The sequence below is a fragment of the Cervus canadensis genome, chromosome 5 (genome assembly GCF_019320065.1).
Source record: "Cervus canadensis isolate Bull #8, Minnesota chromosome 5, ASM1932006v1, whole genome shotgun sequence".
NCBI classification, from domain to species: Eukaryota; Metazoa; Chordata; class Mammalia; order Artiodactyla; family Cervidae; genus Cervus; species Cervus canadensis.
The window spans coordinates 15,889,045-15,903,767 of record NC_057390.1 but is presented as its reverse complement, the minus strand read 5'-3'; the positions used below and the strand labels follow the sequence as shown (position 1 = coordinate 15,903,767).

The window sequence follows — 14,723 nt, the reverse complement described above, 5'->3', positions numbered from 1 at the left end:
TATTGCTTTCAAAGAGAAATTTAAAAGAGAAATCTTAAATATTTATGTTCTTAATGAAGAAATAAACTTTTTTGATTTTCCAGGCAAGAATACTGGAGCGGGTTGCCATTTCCTTCTCCACTTCTGGTTTACCAAAGGATTTACATTCTCTCTAATTAGAGATGATTGCTAAAAGTCGCTCAAGTACAGTGGTTACCAAATCATTTAGATCCTTGTTTGCATCCCAGTTGAGTGTAGTCTGAGGTCAAAGTAGAAACATTTCTCTTTCAGCTTCTTAGAGATTATATTGTGAATGTACGGTTCACCTTGGGGAGACGAGCCTGGACTATAAGAATTCAGTGCCAGTTTGAGCAGCTGTGACATGGAACAGACTTACCTTGTTCTAGCTGACCGCTTGAGGCTGATTCTCCTCTGATGGTGGTGTTAATCCCTAATTCAGTGAATTTCCACCCACCTACCTTAATAAAAGGTGTTCCCTGGGGCAAGGACATCACTGGAGCCAATCGGCAAGCAGCTGTGCAGGCAGAAATATAGATCACAGCATTAAATATTCAATCATTTGTTCCTGCACTGTCATCTCAGTTACAGAATGGACACTCATGATATCATCTCTAGCAGAGTCATATGCATGTTAGCATGCATTTTCCGCTCTCCTTTTGGAACCGGCTTTGTCTTTTATTTGATGGTATTAAATTGATATCCTTGAGCAGTTTCACAACAAAAGTGGAAAGCAAGACTTGGTTCTTTAAAATAATTCCTAAGTATTAAGATTCTCTACTCTGAGATATTCAAACTGACTTACATTACCTCCTAGATTTCCAATAGATACTTCTTAATTTGCAGTTGCCATTTTTTTTCCTGTTTATTTCTCAATCATAATTATTTTAGCAACTCCTCCACTGAGCTCTAGATTTCTTGCAGACTCCCATTCATTAGCTTGATACTATCAGGGGAATTTGTAATTTCTTCGGTTCTGTCTTGCCACAGCAAAGACTTGAAGTGATGGATGGACCAGTGTTACAGCTCTGTGTTACAGTTCAGTTTTATTTGGCAAGCAAAGGAAAATACATCCTCAAGGAGTGGGGACAGGGCAACTCAAAAGACGTGAAGAGAAGAGATGAGAAGCCAGAAGCTCAAATTTGGCTCCTCTTTTTATGGTTTTGCTTTTGTGCCTGAGCCTGCCCTATGTAAACTGGGCTAGCCAGGAGGGCTGCTTGCTTCACCTGATGCTCTCACTCTGGTCCTCGGACCTTCCTTTGTTCTATTTTTACAGGCTTTTTCTTTTCTTTGTCTTTTAGCCACAGCTAGTTTGGACTCCTTTTTCTATTCTAACTACCTAACAATACCATTTAAATATTTTCTTATGTCCTGACGTGTGTGTTCGTTGCTCAGTCATGTAAGATTCTTTGAGACCCATGGACTGAAAGATGCCAGGATCCTCTTTTCATGGAATTCCCCAGGCAAGAATACTGGAGTGGGTTGCCATTTCCTTCTCCAGGGAATCTTCCTGACCCAGGGATCAAACTGGGGTCTCCTACATTGGCAGGCAGAAGCAGGCAGATTCTTTACTATTTGAGCCACCAAGGATCCCCAAAAGCCAAGTAACCATGGACTGTAGCCTACAAGGCTCCTCTATTTATGGAATTCTCCAGGCCATGATACTGGAGTGGGTAGCCATTCCCTTCTCCAGAGGATCTTCCCAACCCAGGGATCAAACTCAGATCTCCTGCATTGCAGGTGGATTCCTTACTAACTGAGCCATGATTTGCTTTTATAATCCCATAATTTGCTTTATTCAGTTCAGTTCAGTCACTCAGTCATGTCCAACTCTTTGAGACCCCATGGAATGTAGCACGCCAGGCCTCCCTGTTCATCACCAACTCCTGGAGCTTACTTGTACTCATGTCCATTGAGTCGGTGATGCCATCCAACCATCTCATTCTCTGTTAGCCCCTTCTCCTCCCACCTTCCATCTTTCTCATCATCAGGGTCTTTTCAAATGAGTCAGCTCTTTGCATCAGGTAGCCAAAGTACTGGAGTTTCAACTTCAATATCCGTTCATTTCAGTCACTCAGTTGTGTCCGACTGCTTGCGACCCCATGAACTGCAGCACACCAGGCCTCCCTGTCCATCACCAACTCCCAGAGTTTACCCAAACTCATGTCCATTGAGTTGGTGATGCCATCTAACCATTTCATCATCTGTCATCCCCTTCTCCTCATGCCTTCAATCATCAGGGTCTTTTGAAATGAGTCAGCTCTTTGCATCAGGTCGCCAAAATATTGGAGTTTCAGCTTCAACATCAGTCCTACCAATGAACACCCAGGACTGATTTCCTTTAGGATGGACTGGTTGGATCTCCTTGCAGTCCAAGGGACTCTCAAGAGTCTTCTCCAGCACCACAGTTCAAAAGCATAAACTCTTCGGTGCTCAACTTTCCTTATAGTCCAACTGTCACATCCATACATGACTACTGGAAAAACCATAGCCTTGACTAGACGGACCTTTGTTGGCAAAGTAATGTCTCTGCTTTTTAATATGCTATCTAGGTTGATCATAACTTTCCTTCCAAGGAGTAAGTGTCTTTTTATTTCATGGCTGCAGTCACCATCTGCAGTGATTTTGGAGCCCAAGAAAGTAAAGTCAGGCACTGTTTCCACTGTTTCCCCATCTATTTCCAATGAAGTGATGGGACTGGATGCCATGATCTTAGTTTTCTGAATGTTGAGCTTTAAGCCAACTTTTTCATTCTCCTCTTTCACATTCATCAAGAGGCTCTTAAGTTCTTCACTTTCTGCCATAATGGTGATGTCATCTGCATATCTGAGTTAATGATATTTCTCCCAGCAATCTTGATTCCAGTTTTTGCTTTATTCAGCCCAGTGTTTCTCATGATGTACACTTCATAGATGTTAAATGATCAGGGTGACAATATACAGCCTTGACATACTCCTTTTCCTATTTGGAACCAGTCTATTGTTTCATGTCCAGTTCTAACTGTTGCTTTCTGACCTGTGTAAAGAGTTCTCAAGAGTCAGGTCAGGTGGTCTGATATTCCCATCTCTTTCAGAATTTTCCACAGTTTAGTGTGATCCACACAGTCAAATTGGCATAGTCAATAAAGCAGAAATAGATGTTTTTCTGGAACTGTCTTGCTTTTTTAGTGATTCAGTGGATGTTGCCAGTTTGATTTCTGGTTCCTCTGCCTTTTCTAAAACCAGCTTGAACATCTGGAAGTTCACAGTTCATGTATTATTGAAGCCTGGCTTGGAGAATTTTGAGCAGTACTTTGTTAGCATGTGAGATGAGTACAATTTTGCGGTGGTTTGAGCATTCTTTGGGATTGCCTTTCTTTGGGATTGGTATGAAATCTGACCTTTTCCAGTCCTGTGGCCACTGCTGAATTTTCCAAATTTGCTGGCATATTGAGTGCAGCACTTTCACAGCATCATCTTTCAAGATTTGATATTAATACCTCAACTGGAATTCCATCACCTCCCCTAGCTTTGTTTGTAATGATGCTTCCTAAGCCCCCTTGACTTCACATTCCAGGATGTCTGGCTCTAGGTGAGTGATCACACCATCGTGATTATGTGGGTCATGAAGATCCTTTTTTGTAGAGTTCTTCTGTGTATTCCTGCCACCTCTTCTTAGTATCTTCAGCTTCTGTTAGGTCCATACCATCTCTGTCCTTTATTGAGCCCATGTTTACATGAAATGTTCCCTTGGTATCTCTAATTTTCTTGAAGAGATCTGTAGTCTTTCCCACTCTATTGTTGTCCTCTATTTTTTTGCATTGATCACTGAGGAAGGCTTTCTTTTCTCTCCTTGCTATTCTTTGGAACTCTACATTCAAATGGGTATATCTTTCCTTTTCTCCTTTGCCTTTCACGTCTCTTCTTTTCATAGCTATTTGTAAGGTCCTCTCTGACAGCCATTGTGCTTTTCTGCATTTCTTTTTCTTGGGTATGATCTTGCTCCCTGTCTCCTGTACAATGTCACGAACTTCCGTCCATAGTTTATCAGGCAGTCTGTCTATCAAATCTAGTCCCTTAAATCTATTTCTCACTTCCACTGTATAATCATTAGGGATTTGATTTAGGTCATACCTGAATGGTCTAGTGGTTTTCCCTTCTTTCTTCAGTTGAAGTCTGAATTTGGCAACAAGGAGTTCATGATCTGAGCCACAGTCAGCTGTCGGTCTTGTTTTTGCTGACTGTATAGTGCATCTCCATCTTTGGCTGAAAAGAATATAATCAATATGATTTCGGTGATGTCCATGTGTAGAGTCTTCTCTTGTGTTGTTGGAAAATGTTGTTTGCTATGATCAGTGCATTTTCTTGGCAGAACTCTGTTAGCCTTTGCCCTGCTTCGTTCTGTACTCCAAGGCCAAATTTGCCTGTTACTCCAGGTGTTTCTTGACTTCCTACTTTTGCATTCTGGTCCCCTATGATGAAAAGGACATCTTCTTTTGGTGTTAGTTCTAAATGATCTTTTAGATCTTCATAAAACCATTCAACTTCAGCTTTTTCAGCATGCACACACACCCAATTAAATATCACAGAATTGTGAATGTCCTATCGGGTAATTTTGCTAATTAATTTGCAGCAAGAAACTGATGTGAAAAAAAAATGAAATGAATAAGGATATATTGTCTCCTGGTCACACCTAAAATGTTCACCAATATTTGAGAGTAAATACGTTATCTTGGGGCTTCCTGGGAGCACAGAAATAAATAACCTGCCTGCTTATGAAGGAGACAAAAGAGACATGGTTTTGATCCCTGGGTCAGGAAAATCCCTGAGGTAGGACATGGCAACCCACTCTAGTATTTTTGCTGGAGAATTCCGTGGACAGAGGAGTCTGGTGGACTAGCGTCCATGGAGCCAGAAAGAGTCAGAGATGACTGAGGGACTGAGCACACACACATGTGTGTATTGGCAATGAATCTGAATCCTGTGACTGAGCTATGACCGCATCACTAGGAGATTGTACGTGACAGTAAATTACACAGTCATATCCCAGAGGGCAGAGAGGTCACAAATGACACTAATGTAGGCGCTTAGCTCTTCCACCTCTCAAATGCTGAATTCTAAGTTAACAGAAATTTTTGGCTGAAGACCGTGCATGAAACTGAACTTCAGAACTTACCTATCCAACAGTCTTTTGAAAAATACTCAAATTTGAGAAATGATTGGCTATACATTGAAAAGGTATCCTTAGGTGCCATGTGTATAAACAAAGAAAACTTCACAAAGGGACACACAGTCTTGAATGTGACGATGGCCCTATGCCCATGCTCTGAGTGACAAGAAGTGGGAGAAGAGTGATCTTAGGAAGACGCTCTGGGTAAAAGCAGAGAGTTGGCATGAACTTACAGATGGGGATAAAGGAAACGGGCCTCGGTCTCCATTCCTGACTGCGCGGGGCACTAGAGACAGAGGCACCATTCAAGAAGGCTGATGTCATGTCTTGAGAGAACATTTTATTATGTTGGGGGAATTGCAGCCTGCTAATAAGAGCCATTTTCAGTGGCTCGATAGTAGGATTAAGTCTAAAGCTTCTTGTCAAGAAGCCACTGGTTGATAAAAGAAGTTGTCACTAGGGAGTTGATAGACCAAAGTGCCTATTAGTGTGGGTAGCGTTTTGACACCAAGTGTTCTGACTAATTAAAGCATTGCATCATCCATGGACACCAGAGACTGCATTGGAAGGGGGCAGTGACCACGGTTTGCCCTATACCTCAGAGAATGCACTTTTTCCTGCGCTGCTTCATGAGCCAAAGGCCGGAACTGGAGTCCCAAGGCATCTTTAAGTAAGGCTGATCTGAAGAATATGTCATAGTCCTTGCCTCAAGGCAGCTCATGGCTCCAAGAAATTGCACTCTAGAGAAACACCTGGCATTTTCTTGTAGAAGTCTCTACATCAGGGAGTAAACACATTGAATTAAATTTTAATAAAGGGTTTTTTTTTTTTTTTTAAAGAACAGTTTTAGGTTCACAGTTTAATTGAAAGGAATGTACAGATTTCTCATATACCCCTACCCTTACACATATGTAGTATCTCCCACTATCAGCTTCTCCTAGAGTTGATTTGTTCCAAATTTGTTACAGATGATGAACTTACATTGACACCTAATAATCCAAAGTTCATAGTTTACCTTAGGGTTCTCTCTTGTTCTTGTATATTTCATGAATTTGGAGAAAAGTATAATGATATGTGTCCATCATTATATCAATAGTATGGTACATACAGAGTGTGTTCACTGCTCTGAAAATCCTCTGCGTTTCATCTATTCACCTATTCATTTCATCTATCTCCACCAATTTATATTGAATTTCTAAATTTTGAGATAGAATAAAGGTAATATATTTTTTTGAGTCCTTCACTTAATGTAAGGAACCTGTCATAGTTTAAAGTACTTGCAGACAGTGTTTGCCATTTTATGGTACTAGGTACTAGATTTACTTAGCATTCAAGGTCCTGGAAGTTAATCTATTTATAAAGCTCTTTAACAAATCAATGGGAAAGTAAATATGATACATCTCTTCATCATTTAAACAGCAGAATTTATTATTCTACTTGACTAGGGTTTTGAATTCAGGCCATATTCAGTTGAACAAAAAGTTATGATATTATGCAATATTCTAAGATCCTTCATTATAATGCCTCTTCTCCTAAATTCTAAAATGTGTCTTTAACTGATGTAAGCATGCAGTAATATGGAAATGTTTTTATAAATATGTTTTTTATTAATAGAAACATAATCATAAACCTCTAATCTAATCATATAGATCACATATTTTTAATAATGTTTAGTAAACAAGAAAAAGTCTTTCTGCCTCAAAGAAATTACCTTTCCTTCACAGGACTCTGGATCATGTTAGCATTGAAAAAATTATCTTATAAATGACAAGGAAAAAGAGGTTAAGAATTGACAGTTTTAAACTGACATTGAAAACTATGAACAACTCAGGTTGTTTTGAGGATTTTAATTTTATCCATGTTCCTAATTAAAACAACAACATAAAAAAAGAGAACATACTTCTATTTAATTCTGCGTTAATCATGTGAAAGTTTTTAGCTCTGTCAACAGATATCCTATTTGTCTTCTTTTTTGGCACACAACTATATTGCATCTCCTCCCTCCTTACTGAAATTTATATTAGTTTGTAAATCTGAATACTGGCATATCCTGAAACCTATTAATTGCACTCCCAGGAAACATATTTTTAAGTTCATAATTACTGTTCATAGTAGTCAGTCAAATATCTATGGACTGGGTATTGAATAAACACATTTTGAAATAACCCCACAACGGAGTATGATATGCCAGTGGAAATGAATTTACAACTAAATTCAACAACCAAAATAAAATATAGTATTGTTGGATGAAAAAAGGAAAAGCAATTCCAAGAAGTCTGCATAAAGGATGTAAAGTTCTGTAAAATTCAAAGTCAGGGAAAAAAATATATTGATAAAAGTATTTTATTTTTTAGGACAAAATTAAAATACTTCTTACTTTTAAGAAGAGGTGGGCAGCAGATAGGAAAGTGTTTAAAATGTTTAATTATGGGTAATATTTTAGTTCTTGAGATGGTAGTAAGTTTACTAGGATTCATTTCACTATTTACATAAATGCAAAAAAGCAGTATGGAGTAGGAAATGGCAACCCACTCCAGTATTCTTGCTTGGAACATTCCATGGATGGAAGAGCCTGGAAGGCTAGAGTCAATGGGAATTGCAAAGAATCGGACATGTCTGAGTGGACACACCTGAGCTGGTGTACATGCGCAAACAAGCAATAAATGAAAGATGATAAAATTGTTTTAAAATGAATGAATTTTACAGTTGAAAACTTATTATAAAAATGGGTATCTTCTATTGATTGGTTCTGCTTCCTTTTTTGTTGACTTCATTTTTAATCAGGCTGTCTCTGTTATAGTAAAATTAGGCAGGAGTTCCCAGTCTACATCTTCGGCAATTCTATTAGGAAAAAAAGACAGTGACTTTTCTCAGTAATGAAGAAAAATTATTTTAATAAGATATTTTCCTTAATAAGTGTCTCTTTATTAGTTAGCAAAACAAATGGAAATGAATTAGAAAAAAAAAAAAAAAAGATTTCTTCTCAGTGCTCATATACATTTCCATCCTCAGAATACTTGCTACAAATCTGTGGTTTCCAGGTGAAGGAAGGCTTTAGCACACAGAATACATGGTGCTTGTTTCAAGCACCATGGTGCCTTCCCTAGATTGTAATTAAACATAGTTTGTAAGAGATAGAGAATAAGAACAAAGGGGCACCCTAAAGCACTGGGTGGAGCAGAGTAGCTTCTTGGTGATCCACTTTTTCTTTCTTTCTTTTTTTTTTTTTTTTTTCACCAAAGTTAATGTTTTTTTTTTTTTTTTTTCTTTTTTCTTCCTCTCCTCTGTCAACCTCCCTGCCAACCATTTGAATTTTCCTCTTTTTCCCTAGTACCTTTGGTCAGCCTGAGGTACCTAATGCCTTCAAACCCTTTTCCATACTTGGTTCCTGAGTATAAGGAGGGGCAATTTACTCTTCTACTGGCTAAGAGGACAACCCAAAACTTAAACTTCTCACAACATTGGGGATGTTCCTGATGAGCAAAGAAAGGGAAACTTTAGGGAATACTACTCTCTGTGATGCTAATATCTCACATAATTATGTCTTAAAATATTCCCTTTAGAATGCACTATTTTTTTCGGCATTCCATGAGACGGCTGTTTTCAAAAAGGGATGGAAAGCCTTGATGCTAATTTAGAGGATTCTAACAGGTAAATGACAGACTACTCACATGATTGTAATGAGAGAGGCATCATGCAGAATAATTTAGCAAATTAAAAAATATATTTCCATAAGTCTTTTTCCCCTTAAGAAGGATGTAGAAACTAATACAGATAATAACTGTGGCATAAACTTCTTGGAGAATCCAACTTCTCCACATCCAGGAGACAGCTTTAAATAGAAAGCTATATATCACAGATGAAAAGTATTACTCTTTGCATGTTTCTAAAATGATATTTTAAGAATATAACTTGTAGTTGACATGCATTTGGATTTACTTTGAAACAGCGGATAACTACACCTGATGGAAAGTTCAGAGGAAACATAACAAAATGGAGGTTAAGAACTGCATAATGAAGGTGAAGGGTAATATGCCATATATGTGGGAGGGAAATTGCTATCTTTCTCTAATTTAGGCTTTTGAGGGATAAAGAACCTTGGGTAGATCTGTTCACCTTCCCACAGAGAAAGGTACATTTTTCCTAGAAATTAAATGAATGTAGAGATTTTCCTAAAGATAAAAGTGAAAGATAAACAAATCAGGGAGGGTGGAATAATTTAAGAGAGTCCTAAGGAAACCAACGTTTTCACTGTGGCTTCTGCAATAAAACAGATTTGTCAAATAGAAGGGCTTCCCTGGTGGCTCAGACTGTGAAGAATCTTCCTGCAATGTGGGAGACCTGGGTTCGAATCCTGGTTTGGGAAGATCCCCTGGAGGGGGGCATGGCAACTTACTCCAATATTCTTGTCTGAAGAATCCTTGTGGACAAAGGAGCCTGGCAGGCTACAGTCCACAGGGTCACAAAGAATCAGACATGATTGAACGATTAAGCACACATAACCCTGTCAGGTAGAAGGATCAACATGACACCTTGTGTTTCACTCTCTTTTGTTCATCACCTTTTCTGTGCGATTTTCTTTCAGCTCATCTCTTTTAGCTCCCAGCTCAGCATACTCTCTCTTTATTACCGTTCTGAGAATTTTAACCACTCTAAAACTGGCTAAACTTGTTTGAAAATTTAAAGTATGTGCAGTAGTTAGTAGAAGGTAAATTTGCCAACAAAGGTCCATCTGGTCAAGGCTATGGTTTTTCCAGTGGTCATGTATGGATGTGAGAGTTGGACTGTGAAGAAAGCTGAGCAATGAAAAATTGATGCTTTTGAACTGTGGTGTTGGAGAAGACTCTTGAGAGTCCCTTGGACTGCAAGGAGATCCAACCAGTCCATCCTAAAGGAAGCCAGTCCTGAGTGTTCATTGGAAGGACTGACACTGAAGCTGAAACTCCAATACTTTGGCCACCTCATGTGAAGAGTTGACTCATTGGAAAAGACCCTGATGCTGGGGGTGATTGGGGACAGGTGGAGAAGGGGATGACAGAGGATGAGATGGCTGGATGGCACGACCGACTCAATGGACATGAGTTTGAGTAAACTCTGGGAGTTGGTGATGGACAGGGAGGCCTGGCGTGCTGCAATTCATGGGGTCGCAAAGAGTCCGACACGATTGAGCGACTGAACTGAACTGAACTGAATGCTGTTTTATCAGTGCAGTTTTGTCTCTAGATTATTACAACACATTTTTGTGTCAGATACGTTTGAGAATCTGACTTCTGGGAAAAGTCGACCTATGGTCATACAGAGAGACATATAGAAAAATGCCCATCAATGTTAGAAGGATAGGAAGAATATCAAGGCTGTCCTTGCATTCTTGGAGGGCCAAGGATTCATGTAAAAATTGTAGAAAAATCACAAGTATCATCTTAGGCATGCCAAAGTCCTAAAATCTTACATGGCCAAGTGGTGCTGTTCTGTGTACAACATGTTCTACTCCAGGTTGTGGAGCTGATTAAATTATTTGAAATTTATCTAATTTTGTTTTTTCAAACATATAAATTGGGAGCACATTTACCTGTTCACCATACCATACATACTACACAGATGGCCACAGTAAATTGATAATGTGAATGTGTTTTTAATCAGAATAGTACTAAAACAATCAAATGATTATTACAAGAAGTAACTAAGAAGGTTCAGCTTAAAAATACTTATTAAGCATGTACATTGTACAATGCATTGGGTTTGAATCTGGGGACAGCAAAATCCTGAAGACTTAAAAAATTCTCCTTCTATGAAAGAAGCTAAAGGAAGCTTGCACAGTTTTGATTTTAAGCATAATATGTGATAGCATAAGGAAAGCTATAAAAGAAGCTCTTAAAGAACTGGAGAATTTCCTTCATCCCAAAGCAATCACTGATGGCTTTCATAAGAGATTACTTTTTTTAAAATTAGTTTTTTGTTGCTTTTTTTAAATTGAAGGATAATTGCTTTACAGAATTGTGGTGTTGTCTGTCAAACCTCAACATGAATCAGCCATAGGTACTCTTAGCAGTTGGGGCCTGAGTTTTAAGACAGAGTAACTAGAAACAAAATTACAGTTAAGGAGGGAAGGAGACTACTGAATACACTATTGATTGAATATTTGATTAAAAAAATCACAATTATTGCACAATTATTAATGATTAATCATGTGTATTTATGGGCTTTCCTTGTAGCTCAGATTGTAAAGAATCTGCCCGCAAGGCAGGGGACCTGGGTTTGATCATTAGGTTGGAAAGATCCTCTAGAGAAGGGTATGGCAACCCACTCCAGTATCCTTGACTGGAAAATTCCATGGAGAGAGGTGTCAGTCTGTGGACTTGCAAAGAGTCAGACATGACTGAGTGACTAACACGCACACGTATTTATAATGTTAAAAAGCACATGTATTTATGATTCTTAATTTATCTTACAAGTGTATGCCCTAATGTATAAATAAGGGTGTTCTAGAAATGGACAATTTAAAGAGATTAATAACATACAAGACAAAAGTCATATACTCAAAAGAGTGCCACAATCACAGACCATATTTTCAAGTACATTCAAATGAATATGGAAAGGATGAGTTTATTGCACTGACTGAAATATCAAGACTTAGTTCCCTAACCATTTAAGATCTTTGCCAATGATTACATGGCCTAAAGAGATTATTTTCTAAAAATCAGAAATATTAAATAACCTTGACACTTTCCCAGCAGGAGTTTTTGATTTTCAGGAAGATAATTCATGATTCAACTACTTTGAGGGGAAGAAAATTTACTGAGGGGGAGAAAAATAACAAATAAGGATCATTGTCTATTTGGCTTATCAGTTTGTGCTTTGGTGGCTCACAGCTTTCAAGATGATGCACTGAAGATATGGGTGGAACTGAGGATGGATACAGCGGGGTAAGTTTTCCAAATTATATTTAAATCTGTCATGTTCAGTTTATATTTTTAATTGCAAATGATGTGCTTTTCAACATCATATTAACAATAAAAACCTAGAGGAGAGATTTTGTTCTATGAAGTGAAGTCAGTGATAGTATTTCTTTCCACACATGAAAAAATACTAACTCTTCATTGAAGGAAATGATGTTTCAAAGTTGAATAATGATTGATTTTGCAAAGACAGAAAGCAATTTGAATATAGGCAGTTACTGACTATCAACTGTTCCTCTTGACTAAAATTATATGTTCCCCTCTCTTCTGAATATTTGTTCTATTACAGTAATGTGGAGATTCAAGGTACCCAGATAAAACAAATTCTACTGGGGATTGCAACCATGATTAGGCCTGAAAAGAACTATCTGCTGACATCTCTTCAAAGGACCTCAGTTCTGAAATGCTTAAGCAAAGCATTTGAAGTTTAAACATATAAACTATTAAGTGAATACCCTTAGTAATTCACATGTAAACTCTGGAACTTTGCATTTTTTGAAGGATGTTTTCAGAAATGGGAAAAGAGAAAACTGGAAATATTTGTGATATTATCAACCATTGAAGAACATTCACTTCTCTCCACTGAAGAACGTTCACTTCTCTCCATTAGTGTATGTCAAGTAGTAAATATCATAAAGGTGTTTCAAAGTAAGGACATTATATTTAAAGATTATAAGTGCTTTATCTTCCTCTTTTTAAGCTGTCACATATGGAATGGAATGCACAATGGAGTGGATCACATTATAGACTAGTAAAAATAAACATTTATATAAGCAAATATAACAAACAGTGAGATATATATAAAAGTGATATATGGAGACATTTTTAGGGGGTGAGACTGGGCTGTTATTTTTACACTTATATTATGAACTTCCAAAGGCAGTAAAATATATCCAAAATGCCAACTGATACACTATCCAAGCATGATCCCTCCCCCCTGATTAAATGGACTTGAAAAGTAATTAAGTTAATATAAGGAGCTGTATTTCTTAATATTCATTAGGCAAAATTAATGAGAATCATGTAAAATACACAAATGGCTGTATTTGAAGAGTGCTATAGAAAAGTTTACTTTTCACAATCTTACAAGGGACTCATAATGACCCCATGAAGTTGTCATTACAAATTAAGTGTTGACGTGTCTTGTTAAGAAACCACAACTAAAATGTCCATGATGAAGAATATTTATCTCACTTAAAATATTCCTAAAAATCACACATCACACCATGAATTATTTTCTATATTTTGCAGATAAAGTATTTAACACTCACCGCTTCTTTGCATTGATAAAATCATGCAGTTGAAAAATAATGTGACTGAGTTTATTCTGCTTGGATTGAAATGGTTTTTGCCACTTTCTTGATTTTCTATTTGGGGACCTTGTTGGGGAACTTTCTGATTATTGCTACCATCAAGACCAGCAGGGCACTTGGGAGTCCAATGTATTTCTTCCTTTTCCATTTATCTTTATCTGATGCCTGCTTCTCTACATGCATAGACCCTAGGATGATTGCTGACTCCCTTTTGAAGAAGGTCATTATCTCTTTCAGTGAGTACATAGTCCAAGTTTTTTCATTCCATTTTTTGGCTGCCTGGAGACCTTCATCCTCATCCTCATGGCTGTTGACCACCATGTGGCCATCTGTAAGCCCCTGGGCTACACGACCATCATGAGTCATCAGGTCTGTGGTGTATTGGTGCCTGTGGCCTGGGTGGGGTCCACTGTGCATTCTTTAGCTCAGATTTTTCTGGCCCTGAGTTTACCTTTCTGTGGTCCCAATGTGATTGACCATTATTTATGTGACCTGCAGTCTTTGTTACAACTTGCCTGTACAGACACTTATGTGACCAACCTCCTCTTGGTGTCCAACAGTGGGGACAGTGAGTTTTGCCATGCTGATGTTCTCCTATGCTATCATCTTGCATTCTCTGAGAAACCACAGTGCTGAAGGGAGGAAGAAAGCCCTCTCCACCTGCATCTCCCACATCATTGTGGTCACCTTGTTCTTTGGTCCTTGCATATTTATATACACTCGCCCGGCTACCACCTTCCCCATGGACAAGATGATAGCTGTGTTTTACACACTTGGAACACCTTTGATCAACCCCCTGATTTATATCCTGAGGAATGCAAAAGTGAAAAATGCTATGGGGATGTTATGGAGAAAGAAGCTGGTCTCAGATGACAAAAGATGAATGGAAGTTTCAAAGTTTTCTTCATAGTTTGGATTGATCTAAAAGAAGCTCATAGACAATAATATTCTCTTATTTTGTAGTTAATATAATCTTAACTCAGAGTGTGAAGATTATTTCCTTTAGTAAAACGGGCAATGTGACCACACATGCTAGTTAGTATTGAGTCAAATATTTGTAGAACCGACGGCATCAGGTAAACACAGTCAGGTCAGATCATGGTCTTAGTTATTCACTGCTGTCTCTGCCTCTCTTGTCTGTCTAATATTGCTGTGGTTTTGATCTACTGTTTTCCTCCCTTGCATTGACTTCTGGATTTCTCTGTTTAACATTACACTGTATGCTTTTATCTACAGTCTGACATATTTTTGTCTCAAAGAGTTTATTTCTTAGATACTGTGATCAAATGTCTGATCATGGACCTTCAAC

General features: G+C 38.1%; 1 pseudogene; it reads left to right on the top strand.

Annotated features, from left to right (window-relative positions):
* The first annotated feature begins 13,395 nt into the window (after positions 1–13,395).
* On the top strand, positions 13,396–14,297 carry LOC122442578 (annotated as a pseudogene).
* The last annotated feature ends 426 nt before the right edge of the window (positions 14,298–14,723 follow it).